This window comes from Protopterus annectens, chromosome 3.part0 (assembly GCF_019279795.1).
Source record: "Protopterus annectens isolate FY-2018-M chromosome 3.part0, PAN1.0, whole genome shotgun sequence".
NCBI classification, from domain to species: domain Eukaryota; kingdom Metazoa; phylum Chordata; order Ceratodontiformes; family Protopteridae; genus Protopterus; species Protopterus annectens.
The window spans coordinates 1280044090-1280063846 of NC_056731.1; the positions used below are offsets into that span (position 1 = coordinate 1280044090).

The 19757-nt window shown below is 41.5% G+C and overlaps 1 protein-coding gene across 1 annotated transcript in view; it reads right to left on the reverse strand.

Moving 5' to 3' along the window:
* Positions 1 to 3613, reverse strand: part of LOC122796731 (carbohydrate sulfotransferase 9-like) — a 1153521-nt gene extending 1149908 nt beyond the window's left edge. The window contains exon 1 of the mRNA XM_044065440.1: positions 3484 to 3613. The gene's annotated coding sequence lies outside the window, so the exon portion shown is untranslated. The remainder of the gene's footprint in view (positions 1 to 3483) is intronic.
* Between the last annotated feature and the right edge of the window lie 16144 nt (positions 3614 to 19757).

The following is a 19757-nucleotide window of genomic DNA, read 5'->3' on the forward strand; positions in this document are numbered from 1 at the left end:
AAAGGAATAGAAAAATAGTACAGTGGAAAATATCCTGGCAGTATACATATCAACAGATCTAAAGGTACAAAAGAAAAGTGAAAAAAAGACATCAGGGAAGTCTGAAGAAATACAGGGATACAGACGATTAACTTTAGTAATTATACCTATTGAGGTAGTAAAAAAGGCACCATCTAGAAAACACTGTATTTTAACAGGACTTATGGTAGAGGAAGAATATTTTATATATATATATATATATATATATATATATATATATATATATATATATACACATATACACACACACACACACACACCAGTTCAGAGAAGAGTAGCAAAAAATGCATGACATGTACAAGAAACAATATAAAAATGTTATTGAAGCTTAATAAGTTTACAGTCGTGGAGAAGGAAGCCAGACAAAAGACTATGACAGCACTTTACTTGTAAGGAATCCACCACCCAAGTAGGTACCACCTTTCAAAAAGTAATGCAAAAATACAAAAAAGTACAATCTAAAGATGCAAAGTGGGATGCTTCTAGGAGAGCCAAGGAAGTATTTTTCACAGAAAGGGTTGTGGATAAGTGGAACACTATTCTACACATAGTAGCATATTCAAAACAGTGACAGTATTTAGAGCTGCATTGCACAGAATTAATACAAATCTGATGAAAATGAGAAAAATACATTTCTGTTTGATACACTACACATTCTACTAATCCAGTAACACAGATTGTGAAAAGAACCATTTTCTTTACCCATTTCCCAGAATACTTGTCAATCTAAAGATATTACTTAAGTAGCTATTTAAACCTTAGAATGTGGTTTACATTTGTCCCATGTGCTCATGGATTTTTAAATATGTTGCTGTGTTTACAATGCACTCTAGAAGGCTGTTCATCCATCATGTTATGACAATATGTTATGCCTACCTCATGTGATTTGTTTTAAAGTTTTCTAACCAGGCAGTGCAACTATACTGATACCTTTGAAGTATTTATCAGCATCAGGAACAACATATACATTTGTTATTTTCTATGGATGATGCCTTTTCCTATGCACCCTCCACACTCTTCTGTCATCCCTTCTTTCTGCTCTTAGCTTATCCTTACCCTATCTAAAGTGATAACATAATGCCACTTTCCTGATTTGCTACTACTGCTACTTCCCCAAATGTATACACCTTTCCTGGAGCTTTGTTCCCTACATGTGTTTTCTTTATCAGTGAATTTTAAGCTGCTATGTTCTTAGTCATTCTTGCAGTTTTGCCAAACCTTCTCTCCATTCCACAACTCCCTGTTTGTCGCACTTAAGAAAATAAGCACTTCAGGTTGACAAAAGGTGCCCTTACCTGCTGTAAAATCAGAACCTGAAATTACTTGCACAGAGTTGCTCAATACACAAATGAGACAAAGTCTGAAAGATGCAGATCACTTACAAGTCGTAAGTTACACTCTTCGATGCCTCATTCTCCATTCTCTGTCATTTAGCATGAAGACTGCCCTTAACTGTCATATTCTTAGCACAAACAGTCTGAATACATTAAAATAAGAGGGAGGGAGATCAATGTCCAAAAAAATCAATGAAAGATTTTAAATATGGCTTGTAGAAACTTAGAACATTGCTATAATAATGTGCTTTGCAATTAACATACATATTCTGAAGGATATGAAGTGTGAAACTTAAACGTGTGTTATTATTTAGTAGCTTCAATAAAATGATTTGCCAAAATACAACAAATGTTATGAGGAACAGACCAAGAATTTGAGGCAAAAATCTGGACATTCTGAGAAATCTTTGAAATTTGTGGGGTATGACAATGTTAGGGGTTGTCATCAAGTAAATACATACACAAATGCTTAAAACTGGTATTTTATTTAAAACAATTACTGCAGAGGAAGGTAAAATTTCTCTTGGACACTTCCCTGGTATAACTTTCATGGGACAGAAAGTGGTAATAGGGTTTTGCAGTTAGTCATAAATGCATGCATATAGACAGACACGGTGAGATGCACCACTGCAATTTTTATATGCAAGAATTACAAAATACTAAGGGAAGTTGAAGAGTAACATCAACCATTTATCTAACCATGCATTATTAATTTGCCAGTTATAATAACTTTGTGGGTGCTACAATAAAGGGTAGGGCCTAAGCACTAATGGTTTATGTTTCCTCAAGACTGGATGGACAGTGTACGAAGGAAAAGTGGAACAAGGATCATATTGTCTCCTCTGAGTTGGGGGAGGGAAAGATTTATTTTGTTTTCCATCAACCATGGGTCTGAATTATCAAACAATCATGTATTTCATGGACGGTATTCAAATTACTCCACAGAGGTGAGCCTGCTTTCCCCAGTACTCAGCAAACCACAAAGGTGAGCTTGTTTCCCCCGTACACAAGCTTAATTAATACATTTCGACAAAAAGAGCCACCAAACGCAAAGAATCAATACATGGCAAAGAGAACAAACAGGGATACAAAATAGCTGTGTGCTTTTTGCCAGCACAGGCAAAACAAGTTTAACAAGAGACAAAGTACTGGGTAATTTTATACCGAATATGGCACACCAAGTCCACCAAACAGCTTCTGAATATGCGGGAGAACGTATATGAAGTAATCAATAAATAAAGTTCATCTATGGCCCAAACTGTAGCGAACAGCGAAGGAGAACAAGCCAACCCTAAAGTGACAAATGATCATTACCTAGCTAGATAATAAATAACTAAATCTAAACTGAATGGCAGCGAAATGGGCAACAGGGTGTATAGATATTAGACAGATAACACTAGTTAATTACATAAACAAATGCATACATTAATGTATGAACAAGTACATCAGCCTTGAAGTTCAGGATGCACCAGCAGGTGTACGCAGGAAAAAAATGCATGGGGTCAGTGAAACTAGTCCGCAAGACCCACATTCATATATACAGTCTAGAAGTAGACCGTTCTAGCTGATTTTTGCATCCCATGCCAAGTGTCTCGTCTCTTCTGAACATGTAATAATTTTACCGATTAGTTCATATAGTTGGTCAGTAGGAAAACAAATTTAACGAGATCCTTCAAATTCATCACAAGGCAGCATTACCTAAAAAAGTGTTTCTAAGAAATTCAAATCCTGTTATTTTTGTAGTTTAACCACCCAAACTGCATTTCTGGTTGATACGCTACTACCTAAGTTTCTTATTTACTAACTACTGCACCAGGAGGTCAAATGATCATAAGAAAATCCACAAAACGCAAGCTGCAATTCCTTCAAACTTATTTCATATGACAAACTACGTTTATAACAACACGATGGTTAGATATCCCGCCCATATAAACAGTCAGTCTTAGTAACATGCTTTGAAACGGCACTCGACAAAATCTGTGCAGCAGGTGGTGTTTACTAACAGCATGCCTTTGACTGTTCACTGGGGCTAAGTTCTGGGGAAATCTGAACAGAGTAATATAGTCATGGTATGTAGCACTACTAACCCCAATCCCATGAAATAACTCACTGTTAAAGTTGCAGATCAGATGCGATTTGTCTCCAAAAGTGGAAGCCTAGCAGTCACTAAATGTTATATCACTGACAGATATTTGACGGCCCAACCTTCTACCTTGACGCCACTGTATTCATGTCCTACTAGCAAGTCACCGCCCACTTGGCCTTAATTAAAAACAGGGACGAGCGTTGCTTCGTTCTTAAAGGTGTATGTAAACCACTTTCACCGACTCCTCCCACCAAATCCACCACGGAGAAGAAAAAATAAACTCATACGCAAACTTCTCAAGAGTACATCATTATCATGAGAACGTTATCTAAATTTTGAGTCGTAAAATGTTCGTGCTCCTCTCCTCACAGAACTACATTGGAGGGGTCTTTTTTCACGTACGTTCATTGTTAGGAACATAGCTCTCAAACTCCCAGCTCTAAAATGAAGAACACTGACCCTCATAATGTGGAGCAAATGGGCAAAAAGTGGAACACATACAAATGGGTGACTAACAACTTCAACTAGAAAGGTCATAGAGTGGTTAAAATATGCTGGTTTTACTTGTCAAAAGACCTTTTCATGAATTAATATGATCCATTTCTATTAACCATGGATATCAGTTAAAAAAGTCCTAAATGAATGTGTGACAGACCTTTTCAATATGGAACTTTTAAGAACATGAACTTTTTAAGATGCCAAATGAGGTACATTCCTCCTAATGAGTTACAGTTGAGAGGCATGGTTAGGAATGTTTTACCTGGTATCCATTGTAACTTACACTGAATCATAGTAATTCCTCAGTTCCTCAAAATTACTATAACACATTATAGCCATCCTGTGTTGAAGTTATTAAACAGCTGTTAGTAAATGTGCCACATTTTGCCCATTTGTCTCTCAGTTTAGGTTCACAAACAGCCTTACAGCACAAAACTGAAACAAGTTGATGAAATACTGTACAACAAACTTTGCAAAACTTAAGCACAGAATAATGAAGCACAACGATACGAATACACTGCATCTGTGGATTACAAAGCAACACGAGCTATGGTGAATTTGCGTTTGGAAATATTGGACAGTGTGTAAAAAAAAGATAAACACTTTCTTCAGCGCAGTGGATTTCTGAGAGCTCTTTAATCAAAATCCTTCCAAATAAAAGAAACTGAAAAAAAAATGGAGTACAATGTGTGACGTCTGAGTGATATGATTAGGCGATGAAGTGGTGTAGAGAAAGAGTCCAAAATAGGATTCTTTTTTTTCTGTTCTTGTATTGTCATGCCAACCATTTTATACAAGGAAACATGGGCCACTTTTTTTAGCAAAGAATAACTAAATAGGACTTTTTAGGCTTATTACATTTTGATGTCAGCCCAAGGTGACCAACGGTCCCAGTTTTTCCAGGACAGTCCCAGTTTGGAAGTCTCTGTCCTGGAATCTCAAACATTGTCTTTGGGACACAGAAATGTCCCAGTTTAGACCGCTCTGTCTGAATAGTGACTTGGCTTCCCAGGGTGGACAGTCCCCCTGCTTTCCCATCCTAAGCAGCTTTGGGGACTTTGCGATTTTTGGGGGATGCCATTGGGTATGGGGTAAGGTCAGATGCCTTCACCCTGGCAGGAGTCTTCCATGCCCTGCTGCCATCAGTCATCCACTCTCTCAAGGACTTCCATCGTGAGGGGTTCTGCTTGACCCCACTCACCCAGACAGGAGCTCTCCAGGCCCTACCCCCATCTGCCTGGAGCTCCCATACTGACTTCTGTCAAGGCGAAACCCTACAGTCCTCCCCTTTGACCAGGCCAAGAGACCTTCCCCAGCTGCGCCCCCCCCCCCCATGTCAGGGGACTCTGCCACCCGCATGTCTCCTGCATGCTGCCAAATCATGCTGGATCGCTCATGCCCTCAGACCCTCTCAGAGGAGCTTTCGTCCGATCCTGTCCACTCCTCCAGAACTCCCCTTGGCCGCTGAGGGGCAGATTCACTCTCATGACGGCTTCAGAGTCCCCCTGCTTTCCCAATCCAGAGCAGCTCTGGGGATTTTGAGATTTTTCAAGGATGCTGTTGGTTATGGGGTGAAGTTGGAAGCTTGCGCCCCGGCACGAGCTATCCAGGCCCCTCTGCCATCCACCTTGGTGCTTCCTTAAGGACATCCATCATGGGGAGTTCTGCCTGACCCCACTTACCCCAGCAAGAGCTCCCCAGGCCCCACCACTGTCCACCAGTTGCTCCCTTAAGAACTTCCATCATGGGGGAGGGATGTGCCTGATCCTGCTCACCCAGGCAGGAGCTCTCCAGGCCCTGCTGCTGTCTGCCCTAGCGCTCTCTTAAGGACTTCCATTGTGGGGAGCTCTGCCTGACCCCCCTGACCCAGGCAGGAGCTTGCCCAGCCCTGCCAATATCTGCCTCTCTCCCCCTTCCAGACTTCCGTCCCAGAGAGGGTGTGGTCCATACCCCCTCACCCAGGTGAGAGCTGTCCTGTACTAGTCACTTTCCACATCTCTCTCCCTTCCAAACTTCCATCAGGACTGACCCCCTCTGGGGTTCCACTTCTATCCAGGAGAGAGAGCTCTTTTCCAGGATTGCATATCTCATAACTGCTGCCAAATCATGCAGTGTCATGCATGCTCTTGGAGCCTCTCAGGGGATCTTCCCAGCCTCATGGAACTCTGCTTGGCCACAAAGCCTCAGACAGCCCCTCATCCTGACTTCAGTGACACTGGTTCTCCACTTTGCCTTGCACCTAGGACTTTCAAACTCACAGGGGAAATGACCCTGGGTCCCCCCATCTCTGCACTTTTTGCGGCACACCTCAGTCTCTCACCCCCATTGTGCCAGGCTCTGATGAATGTGAATCACTTCAAGCCTCCTGGCATATGGCCTCTTGCCTCCTGGGTGATGCTATTCACAGAGTGGCATCCCCACAGTGCCTGGTGAAGGACGGGAGGCCAACCTGCTTGCCCCGGTGTGAGATGACATGGCTGCCCTATCTCCACTTCCATGGGGGCTGGGAGAATGAGATTGCAGACCTGGCTTCCTGGGGCAGCCCTCAAGTGTCCCAGTTTAGGTCTTGTAACAAAATGGTCAACTTGTGTCAGCCACAACATTTGTATGAATTATCCACAACAGTGACTATCAAAGTACTGGAGTGCACAGCATCTCATCCATCATGATTCATGAAACAATACAGATAAGGCTCTTGAAATTGGGAGTAGATCAGTTCAAATATAAATTTTTATTCACCTCAAAGTTTAGGTGATTATATCTGGTTCCTTAATTATTACACAGATGTACACAATCACTGTATAGTGTATTGCCATGAAATTAAGTAAACTCATCCACTCATCTTTTTTGCAGAACTATTCCACACAAAATTAAATCCAAAATTATCATCTATGTCTTCAGTAAGATCAGAAATACCAGTTCCATGAGATGAGATACATATAAATCTAACTTGTGCAATTAAAAACAGCCTAGTATGGCCCATTATGCACACTCTTGGTGGAATATTAAAAATTGACTGTGTCACTGAAGTCTGTAAGTAAGCTGTTGTGATCAGAGTCTAAAAAGGAGGCCAGTCCACAGAGCCTAATAATTAAATAATGACCAGCCTCACAAATATATTGTGCAAGATGAAGGAGGGAATCATCATGAAACTTATTGCTACAGGAAAGTATCTGATCCTCAGTATCAAGAGTTAAATCATTGAGATCCTATTTTTCCCAAATATTTTCATACTGCTGTGCCACAAAAGGAGATACTGCCAGCCCAGCTATCTGGAAATATGTAAATAATTATATGTCACTGGTGAATATCAGAATGATTTGTGTAAGATGCTTGTGTTACACGTGTATTAGTACTGTATGTTATGTGTATATCAAACTGCTAGTACAGAAGTATGTGTTGAAAAGGGTTTGTAAAGTACTGAGATTAAAAATTTAAACAGTGTACCCTACTGGAGTAGAACAGAAATGTGCCTGCACTATTGTAATTGTTTGGATGTGTATATTTTGACAGTGGCAACTGGAACACAGGAGGTTAACTTGCAAAACTTCAGACAAAATAGTTAAAATTAAATTACGTTATGGCTGGCTATAAATGATACATTATCTTTCAGTTTCAGTGCAGCAGGGGACATACTGTCTAGAACTAGAAGTTTTCTATATTGTCTTTGAAGTATTTTATTGTTTTATGACTTCCAAAATCTGCCTTAAATCTAAGAAAAGCCCTTGTCTATGTATTTATACGGGTAGATGCTAAATGCTATCAGCTGCATTAGTGGGGGTTTCACCTGGGATAGAGTCAGATGTCAACAAATTATGTCATTCTGCAAGTTATCCCAGCAGTAATATTTGAAATAATGATTTAAGAACTCTTTGAGAGAGAGATTGCATTATGTATTTTGCCTTTGACCTGACCACATCAATATCCACTCACCACATCTGCCTTGCTTGCTCTGAAGTAAGTTATTAGGGTACAGTAATTCTCTTAGATACAGTCAGAAATATAGCAAAGCTTAGCTTAGATGTTTTTCTTTATTTATTTGAGACTGTCCTGTGATGTTGTTTTAAAGATTTCCTGTGATTTTGAACTCTGATGTAACTGTAAGTATATACTATCTTCCTGTTCTTTTAATATTTATTATTAAATACATTTAAACTTTCCATTGTGGCTGATCTGTGTAGGGACATATTTATGTTCTGAGAGTACTTGCATATTTATTTGGTGACACTGTGTAGGCCACTCCTAATAGCCTTGCTCTTGGTCAAACTACCATTTGTATTGATAGTAACATTACACAGTAAGATTGGACACTTTGTTAAGGGCCTTAAAGTAGCTGATAAAGAGGTGGCTAGTGGCAGTAATAACTACCTTATAGTCTGGGCAGAAGGGGGCATGGCTAGTAAACCTGTGTCAGCCTTTCCCAGGTGTGTGTGTGTGTGTGTGTGTGTGTGTGTGTGTGTGTGTGTGTGTGTGTATGCATGTAAAACAAATCTCCAGAAATGTGTGTGTCAGCTACTTGGGCAGGGACAAGAAGCACTGGTTGGACAGAGAGAGTGTTGGAGGTCTTTGCTTGGCCACTCAGCTGAGATCTCAACTCTATAGCTGTGCCAGTGGGAGTCTTATTGGGGATCTGGAAAAAAAGGGAAAAAACAGCCCCAGATTGACTGTGTTCTCTGTGAGCTCTTAAGGGAAATTGCACTTGATGCAGTGAGCTGCATCTGGAAATAGTGTGTGTGTACCTGTCATCCTCCCAGTGTATGTCCCCCACTGATGCTAATGGTGAGGATTGAGGCTCCTTGATTATTGGGCCAGAGGTGGGTGTCACATATATTGGTTGGCAGTGGTGGGATATCCACATATTAGGGTTCATTGGTGTGGATATTGAATTCCTGTAGCCTGTAAACAGTGGTCACTAAAGAAGGTGTTTGTACTCTCAACCAGCCACACAGTGAGCATTCAGAGTTTCATATCGCAATAGTTTTATTCCTTTTTTTGTTAGCTTAGTTAGTCAGGAAGAGCAGGCAAGGATGTCAGCAGAGGAGTATGGCAAGCTGTCAAGGGGCCATTTGGCTGAGATGTGCCAAGACAAAGGACTGGTGTATGCCAACCTGACTAAAGCAGAGATGATTGAAGCCTTAGTCACAGCTGTGTCGCAGATCAGCAGCCAGGTAGACAACAAGACTGGCCTTGTGGATGAACAACTCTCTGAAAATGGACAGCTCAACCTTTCCACAGTTGACTTAAATATCCATCTGGAATTAAAGAGGCTTGAACTGGCGGACAAACGGTTAGAACTAGAATCAGTGACTGAGACATCTGGAAGCTGAAGAAAATGAGTGGAAGAGGCAACATATAAAGGAGATGCTGACTCTTTGCCAGGGTCATGGAGGTCATAGGGAAGGGAGTAACTGAACCCCAGAAGCAACAAAGGTCAGTAATGTCTTCCACAATTTACAAAGGGTGATAATTTTGCTAGTTTTATTCATATGTTTGAATGGGTTTGTAAACAGTATAATGTTGACCAAGGGCTCTGCGCACAGTTCCTGACCCCCTTACTCCATGGTAAAGCTGTAACTGCTATTTCTAAATTGTCTGACACTGATTGCTTAAATTATAATACTAGTAAAAATTGTTTATTTATTTGAGTGTTTTAAGTTAACACCTGAAGCTTACAGAAAAAAAGTTTTGTGAGCATAGATGCAAAGCAGATGAAAGTGTGTGTGAATATATTGCTGAGTTAAGCACTTATTTTCATAGATGGGTGAGTGAGAGTCAGGTCACCCCTTTTGAAGGGCTGGCAGACCTTCTGGTGAGGGAACAAGCCCTTATCACTTTACCTGAGGACATGAAAATCTGGTTGGCAGTTAGGCAATGCAATACCACAGAGTAGTTGAAGAAAAAGGGAGACCTATAAGTACCAAGCAGGGCATCATTGCACAGGAAAGGGATAGCCACTGCTGATCAGGGGTCTAAGGAAACCCACGGTGGGCAGCCTAAACCACTGCAACAATGTCCACCAGTAACAGGAGAAGCCACTAGTCCAGGTACACGGCCAGGACCAAGGGTTAAATGTTTTAAAAGCAACCAGTGGGGCCATATAGCAGATAGATGTCCACAGAGACAAGGTGGAAAACAAAAGGTGGGAGAGCCATTTAGTGGGAATGACAGAATGCCAGTGGCAAGTTGTCTCCAGATAAAAAGGATACCAAACTACCACACCAGGTTATATCCTATCTTAATAGATGGGAAACAGGCCACTGCTAAAACCTAACCATTGTGATGCCTGCAATGGTTAAAGAGGAGCACTACCTGCTTGGGAACTCTACTCCAATCAGAGATTTAGGACAGACCCCATTCCAAATACCATTGTCTAGGGTTCACCTTGACTGGGAGGGTGGAAAAGGAAGCCAGCAAATATGTGTGTTTGAGGATAATCCTGCAGATATCTTAATAGAGAATGATTCTGATAATGCAGTAGCTTGTGTACATGCAGTGATGCAGTCAGGCTTAGAGGCAGGCATGTGGGTCTGGTAGTTGGGAGGGGGGGCCCAGACAGACCACAGACTTGAAGCCAGGACTGGTGTGGAGGTTACTTCAGGGAGGGAGCTACCTTGTAGCAGTGAGACTGAAGGTGAACCACAGTTGCTTGTGGGTACTGATGTTCCCTTGGACAGAGTGACTGCAAGGGCAGAGGCGAGTAGTAGCACCCAGACTGACAGTGAGCCACTGCTGTCAGAGAATACCAGACTTCCCATGGAAGGGGAGCTGGGATGGGTTACAAAGAGAGTTGAGACAGGGTCAGGTCTCAGACCCTACATTTCAAGGCCTAAGGGAAGTAGCTAGTGAGGCAGCCGATTCTCAAGGAAAGGGGGAATCTGTGTACAGGGGCAAAGGGTTACTGTATAGAGAGTGGACCCCTGAGGGAGGGCTAGAGGGTGAGAGAATACAGCAGTTGGTAGTGCCCAGAGCCTACCATCTTGCACTTCTAGCCAAAGCCAATGACATTCCCTTTGCAGGTCATATGGGCGTAAAGCACACAAAGAGACATATGCAGAACTTTTATTGGCCTGGGATTTTTAGGGATGTAACAGAGTACTGCAGGACCTGTGAGAAGTACCAAAAAGTAGGCAAGGCAGGAGACAAGGTCAAGGCTCCTTTGATGCCTTTGCTTGTGATTGCAGAGCCATTTCAGATGGTAGCTATGGATATTGTGGGGCCTCCGAGTACCCCAAGTTCAACAAGGAAAAAGTATATCCTAGTGGTAGTAGAGTATGCTACCAGATACTATGAGGAGGTGGCCCTGTCCTCCATTGGGGCAGAAAAGGTGGCAAATGCTTTGTTAGATATTTTCAGCAGGGTAGGTTTCACAAAAAAAAAAAAAATACTGACTGATAGAGGTGCCAATTTTATGTCAGACCTGCTGGTTTGCCTGTGAAAGCACTGTGGAGTGAAGCATCTAAAGACCACCCCCTACCATCCCCAGACTAATGGTCTGGTGGAGAGGTTAATCTCTACACTAAAGACCATGCTACAGGCATTTGCAGACCAGTTTAGGAGGGAGTGGGACAAATATTTGCCCCATCTGTTGTTTGCTTACAGAGATGTGCCCCAGAAATCCACAGGTTTTCACCCTTTGGGTTACTGTATGGGCAGAGGGTGAGGGGACCTCTAGATTTGATTAGTGATGAGTGGGAGGGTGAGTGTGAATATCACAAGGAGTCTATTGTGGCATATGTCCTAAACCCCAGGACAAGGCTCAGGGAACTTATGGGCTTGGACCAGAGGAACCTGGCAGAAGCCCAACAGCAGAAAAAGGTCTGGTATGACAGAAATGCATGAGCTAGAGAGTATGCTGTGGGGTAGCAGGTTATGGTTCTCACTCTTGTCAGACACAACAAGCTGCAGGCAGTCTGGAAGGGACCCTTCAAAGTGGTAAGGAAGGTTGGTGATGTTATCTACATGGTACACCTGCTAGGCAGGAGGCAGGGGCATAAACTGTACCATGTGAAACATGATGAATCCTTACCATGATAGGGAGGCCCTGGTGCTAAGTATTTGCAGTGGATGGCAGGAGGAGTCTGAGTGGGATCTGGTGACTGATCTCCTCAGTGCGGCTCAGACTGACACCTCAGTGGAAGGGGTAGCAATGCCCAGCAGCTATACCCTACCCAGGTTTGAGAAATCCGAGCAATGTTACAGGAATTTGGGGGCATGTTCACTGGGAAGCCAGGGTGTACCCACCTGGTGCCGGACCATGTGGATACAGGACCCCAGAGACCTATTAAGCAGGCCCTTATGGGTTGCCTGAGAGAGTCAAACAGACTGAGGGAAGAGATACAGGGAATGTTGGAACTAGGGATAATCCAGGTGTCCAGCAGTCCCTGGGCCTCCCCACCAGTGCTGGTATCAAAGAAAGATGGCAGCACCAGGTTCTGTGTGGACTACAGGAAATTAGCCACACAGAGTCAGATGTTTACTCCATGCCTAAGTCAGATGAAGCCCTAGAGCAGCTGGGTGGGCTAAGTATCTTACCACTACTGATTTTATCAAGGGTTACTGACAGGTGCCCTTGACTCCCACCATTAGAGAGAGGTCAGCCTTTGTGACTCCTTTCAGCATGTATGGGTTCACAAAGATGTCCTTTGGGATGACAAAATGCCCTAGCAACTTCCCAGAGGTGATAGATCATATCCTGACAGAAGCAGGAGATTTCACCCTTGCTTACCTGGATGATATTGCCATCTACAGCCGTTCTTGGCAAGATCATCTTCAGCATGTCAGAGAGGTGCTGGGCAGACTACAGAGGGGAGGGTTGACAATTAAGCCCAGTAAATATGAGGTGAGTATGGCAGAGGTCTCCTACCTGGGACATAGAGTGGGGGGGGTAAGATCAGGCCACAGCCTGCCAAAGTGGAAGTCATTCAGACATGGCCTACCCCTGTTACCAAAAAGCAGGTGAGTGCATTCTTAGGAACAACAGGGTACTACAGAAAATGTGTCCCCATTTATAGTACCATAGCTGCTCCCCTCACAGACCCAATGAGGAAAACATGGCCAGTTGAGGTAGTGTGGACCCCAGCATGTCAACAGGCATTACAGAAGCTTAAAGGAGCTTTGGGAGGACCCAATGTGTTAGCCAGTCCCAATTACAGCAAATAGTTTGTTGTGTAGGTGGATGCTTTAAACCATGGGGTGGGGGCTGAACTCAGCTTAGTTTCCTCAGAAGGAGAAGAGCACCCAATGGTATATCTCAGTCATAGGCTGCAACCCAGGGAGGAATGCTATGCAGCTGCAGAAAAGGAATGTCTAGCTATAGTGTGGGCACTACAGAAACTTCAGCCTTATCTGTATGGAAGGAAATTCACTGTAGTTACAGGCCACAATCCCTTAGCATAGCTACATCAACTCAGCCAGCAAAATGCCAAGTTACTAAGGTGGAGCCTAAGGTTGCAGGCATATGATATGACATGGCAGCACCGCAGTGGGGTTAGCAATGCTAAGGCAAATGGGCTGTCAAGACAGGGAATTGGGTAAGGTATTCCCAGATAGGCCCATACCTCTCAAGCAGCATTTTTTAAGGGACACTTGAAAAACTAGCTTGAGTCTTCGGGGGGGGGGGGGTTACGAGACAATGTCATGAAAGGAGATACTGCCAGCTCAGCTATATGGAATTCTTTAAATAATTATATTTCATTGGTGAATATTGAAATGATTTGTGTAAGATGCTTGTGTTACAACTGTATTAGAACTGTATGTTATGTGCATATCAAACTGTTGGTACAGAAGGTTCTGTTGAAAAGTGTTTGTAAAGTACTGCACTTAAAAATGTAACCACAGTGTAGCCTACAGGAATAGAACAGAAATGTACCTGCACTATTATAACTGTTTGGATGTGTATATTTTGACAGTGGTAACTGGAACACAGAAGGATAACTTGCAAAACCTCAGAAAAAAATTGTTGAAATTAAATTACTTTAGAGCTGGGTCATAAAAAAAAATATCTTTCAGTTTCAGTGCAGCAGGAGACATAATGTCTATATCTAGAAGTTTTCTGTATTGTCTTGGACATGTTTGTTTTATGACTTCCAGGATCTGCCTTAGATCTAGGAAAAGCCCTCACAGGTAGATGCTAAATGCTACCAGCTGCATTAGTGGGGGTTTCACCTGGGATAGTCAGATGACAAGAAATTATGTCATTCTGCAAGCTATCCCAGCAGTAATATTTGAGATATTAATTTAAGAACTCTCTGAGAGAGAGTTAGCATTCCGTATTTTACCTTTGACCAGACAACATCAAGATCCACTCACCACATCTGCCTTGCTTGCTCCGAAGTAAGTTATTAGGGTACAGTAATTCTTTTAGAAACAGTCAGGAATGTAGCAAAGCTTAGCTTAGATGTTTTTCTTTATTTATTTGAGACTGTTCTGCGATGTTGTTTTAAATATTTCCTGTAATTTTGAACTCTGTTGTAACTGTAAGTATATACTGAGTATTTTCTTGTTCTTTTAATACTTATTATTTAATATATTTAAACCTTCCATTGTTGCTAATCTGTGAAGATACATATTTATATTCTGAGAGTACTTGCATATTTATTTGGTGACACTGTGTAGGCCACTCCTAATAGCCTTGCTCTTGATCAAACTACCATTTGTATTGATAGTAACATTACACAGTAAGATTGGAAACCTTTGTTAAGGGCCTTAAAATAGCTGATAAAGAGGTGGCTGGTGGCAGTAGTAACTACCTTATAGTTTGGGCAGAAGGGGGCATAGCTAGTAAACCTTTGCCAGACTTTCCCAAGTGTGTGTGTGTGTGTGTGTGTGTGTGTGTGTGTGTGTAAAGCAAATCTACAGGATTGTGTGTGTCAGCTACTTGGGTAGGGGACATGACGCACTGGTTGGACAGAGAGAGTGTTGGAGGTCTTGGCTTGGCCACTCAGCTGAGATCTCAACTCTATAGCTGTGCCAGTGGGGAGTCTTACTAGGGATCTGGAGACAGAAGGAGAAACCAGCCCTGGACTGATTGTGGTCTCTATGTGCTCTTAAGGGAAATTGCACTTAATGCAGTGAGTTGCATCTGGAAATGCTATGTGTGTGTACCTGTCATCCTCCCAGTGTACATCCCCCCTGGTGCTAGTGGTGAGGATTGAGGCTTCTTGATTTCTGGGTCAGAGGTGGGGTGTCACATGCTGATCCAGCTTTGCTTGTGGCTTCAACTCCCCTCCCCCGCTACTAATATAAACTTCATCATGGGGATCACATCATTTCTGGGGAATGGGGAAACTCAACCAGTTTGACAAGTTTGCCCTTAATAATGAAGACCATCTCCTACAGTAAGCCTCCTTCTCCAGGAGTTAATCCATTATGTTTTTGTCAGAGGCTGTTTGCTTAACCTTGCAATTTTTTTTTCTGAGAATGCGACCACCACCCTGGATCAAAGTTTATCTGTTCATACAGCTTACCTCAATAAGTGAATCTGTCTGGTGTGCTCAGTTCTGTATGCCATGATGGAAGCTTGCATAAATTTAGAGGACTAAAAATTAATGAATCCATAATAACTTGTGTCATCAGCTGGCTACATGTTTATACGTGGCAGATAAGATTAGAATAGGATTCCTATCTTCATAACTCCCTGTCACCAGCAGAATCCCTCAAAGCTGTGGGCTGGAGCTTTTCCTTTTTGGCATATTTATCTCACATGTCAAAACTAAATCCATGGTCTAGCTGACCAAATACGGAGATATTTGCAGATTTGAGAGTATTGTCCTTAACCCTGTTGACACCACCTTCCTTCAAACAGCATCTAACACTGGATATAAACATTTGACAAAAAAATCAGCTTACACACTAGAGTCAGGCAACAACTAAAAGTTGATTAAACAGTAAACGATTTTGTTGTCCTAGTAAACAGTGACCTTGTGTTTGATAACCATATGGCCACCACAGTCTGCAGAGCACACACATTGCCCAATTGATCCTCCATGGGGTTTAGAGCTGTGTCAGAGAAATAATTGTCCTTCTTTATACCGGTCTTACTTGTAGAATACTTTAAAAATTTCTATAATCTATGCATAAGCCACCTAGTACAATTGGAGAAGACTCAAAGATTCTTCACAAAATGGAATTGAAGGGCTACCTTATAGAGAAAAACTAAGGCTACAGCAAAGTCTTTCTTTGTCTTTCTCTCTGTATTTTCTATATATTTTATTGCCTGTTCACAGGAGATCTGTGTCTGACATAAACAGCATTAAAGAACCTCTTTGTATTTGATTTTTTTTTTTTTTGCTTAAAATACTGCCCTGGCGAACTGAACACAAGAAGACATTCAGCCCCTGTAAAAATATAAACTGTACCATGAAATGTAACCTCATTTGTCATAGATTTCTACACCTATGGAATAACTCCCCCTCTCAATTAAACTCAAACCACCAAGTCATACTTACAAGAAGGAACTGGATGACTTAATTGGTAAGCTCAAGTTCCAACATAAGATTCAGGACATCAGTCTCCTTGATGACTAATAGGTTTCAGGCTTGTTTAACTTACCTAAGAAACTGTTATTTATTCTCAATTGTTATTTATTCTAAATACAGTTTTACATGTATTTTGGGCATGACCAGTAATATTATTTATTTTTATTATTGTTATTGTTAATGAGGGAAATAAATAAAGAAAAAAATAGTTGAGGGATAGAACCGCACACAGAGGACCTGTGTTTGAAGAAAAGAGATGGGGTTGGAAGTGAACAATATAGGGCACTGCCTATAAGTTGATCAACGCTCTTGCATTTCATTGCAATCATTATCTGATGGGTCTCACCTTGGATGGTATGTATGAAATACAGAGCCACATTTTTTTCTGTGTGTTCTACTGGAACATGCCCACTGCAAGCTCAGAAACAAATCCAAATGTAAAAGTTTCTATTTCTCTTTAAATTTGTTGATTGGGTATATCCCATTATAACTATAACTTGTGTTTATGGAAACCCAAGGAGGAATTTGTGCTTTTCTCTTCAGTGTTATGGTTGCATTTATATCTCAGGACCATGTTGGCACAAAACCAAAATACCTAATCCCTGCACTCATCCATCAGTCTTGCCTCTTCAGAAGACAGACCACCTACAGCTACATGTCTTCCCTAGCCACCAGTTTTTTATTGTATCATTTTTGCCTCCATACATGCATAACATCAAGCTTCTAAGGGGCCATTATTTAGATAGCCATAAGGATGCTTTGTGCTCTCTCTCTCCACCATCCTAGCAATGAGGCATTTTTAATTTCATGAACCTAACCACTACCTACAGTAGTGACATCACACTTGTCCCCCAACTACCTGACAAGTTTCTACTCTTCAGTGAGGCCATGTTAGTGGAGCCATGACACGAGCCAGGTGATAACCATCATGCACCCCATATGGGCACATTCATCCTTCCCAGATCCAGAGCATGGACAAATAGGGCCCTAGGCAGGGTAATGGACTGGGACTTTCCCCATGTAGGCATACCAATATCCCATTACTTGGCTGTGTCTCCCCAGTTGCCATAAAAGACTGTTCAAACCTGTCAGAGTGCATACCATGTTCTTCTTTACTTTTACAATGATCACAGATATTTGGATTAAATTTAAAACTTTTATTGAAATATTTACAGCAGAAGCACAGACCGCCATTTAATGTTTAACAAAACTGAAACTTCAGACTGCCATTTAATGTCTTACAAAACTGAAACTTTCACATGGAAAAGAGACATCATGAGCAGCACTAAACTTCTCTTCCTTTGAAGCTCACATTAATTGTAAATGCATCTGACAATGTATTAATCTACAAGAAATGTGCTGGGATTTATAGTGAAACAGCAGATAGTGATGCACTAATTAGTGACTATGTGAAAGCTGCCAGAATTCAAAAGTAAATGTGTAACACATTTGTTAACAGCTTGAGACAGCCTAGTGAGCACAACTATCACTTTTCAAGTTAAATTATAAAAAAAAGTATTCATAGTTAATAAGGCAACATTAAAATCCTAGATTTCATGTTGTCCAGTTTATTAACCCCTAAATAATAAACACACAGTTGGTGTTTCAACAAAACAAAGAAACCAAGTATTGTGCCCAAACAACATGGCTCGTATAGTGATGTTCCTGTTTAATACAATTAATTTCTTCTTTTGTACCATAACTACTCTGGGATGGAAGAAAAAATAATTTATACGCACACTACACCCCCCCCCCACACACACACACACACGTGACCATCAGTTACAGCCCCTTGTACATCTGCCTATATTCAGATGTTTGCTTGTGCTACAATGAAAAAGCAAATACATAAATAATGGCTTTGAAGTGTATCTCAGCTCACTGTTTTGAGAACAATACAGGGCACCATGCAACCCACTGCACCCCCCCATGCTCTCCCTATACCTTAGCTCAAGATTCAGAGAAAAGAGACCCAAAAATCTGGACCAGATTTTAAATATTTCTGATACCTACTTAGAAAATTGCTAGAATACAAAGTTTTGCATTAGCAGCCATATCCTGAAAGACACAAAGTCTGAAAATCATGTACCTGTCATTATTTATTTATTTGTTTATGTATGTATGTATGTATGTATGTATGTATTTATTCATTCATTCATTCATTTATTTATTTATTTATTTATTTATTTATTTATTTATCCCTTTGTTAACCAAATTAGTCCCACTAGGCTAGTAACCTCTTTTCTGGGGAGACTCAAGATGGCATTCATACTACTTGGGGAAATTTGGCCAGGGCATCTAGCAACTTCACATAGTCTTTTTGATAGGTGCCGTGGGATCTTTTGCATCCACCTGAGCTACCACCAACTCAAGCAGATGGGACCTCAGTTTAATGTCTCATCTGAAGGATGATGCACTGCAGTGACTGCAATCCACAAAAAAATTCCAGAACAATACACATTTTACAAGATATAGACCAAAATACTTCTCAGCTCCTTTGCTGAAGAATTCTGGACCATTCCAAGAATAATGGGAGGACTGGGGCCCAAAAAGGAACATTTTTTTCTTTAATCTGTTTGTTGACCAAGTACATGTACTGAAGAAAGTGTCCCTTTTCAGATGTGATCCAGGAGCACTGTCTGAGTGACTTGCTCAAAGTCATAAACTAGGTAAAAGGAGATGGGAGGGATTCAAACCATGTTCTTTTGACTACAGGAAGCAGTTTATTGCCAACTCTTATTTATTTGACATTTTTTTTACTGGGAATGTCTGACTTAGAACAAACCAATTTTCAGGGGAGGCCCAGGGAGAAACACTCCAGATGCATATCTTTGTAATGTGGAAGGAAAATGGAGCACCCAGAGGAAACCCACACAAATGCAGGGAGGACATGCAGACCATAGCTCTCAACCTTCCATCTCAAAAATGAGGAACACTAGCCCTCATAATGTGGAACAAATGGGCAAAATGTGGAACACATACCAATGGCTTACTGACAACTTCAAATAGGAAGGTCATAGGATGGTTAAAATATGCTGGTTTTACTTATAAAGAAGATCTTTTGATGAATTAATATGATTAATTTCTATTTACAATGCATTTCACTTTAAAAAAATCCTAACGCTGAATGTGAGACAGAGTCTTTCAATGTGGAATTTTGAGGAACTTCGAGGAACGTGCACTTTTTAAGACCCCAAATGTGGTACGTTCCTCGTAATGAGGTACACTTGAGAGGTATGATGCAGACTCTGCACATGAGGCACCCTAGCAGAGAATCGAACCAGAGAAGCTCTTGCTGTGAGCCAGCAACACAAACCATTGCAC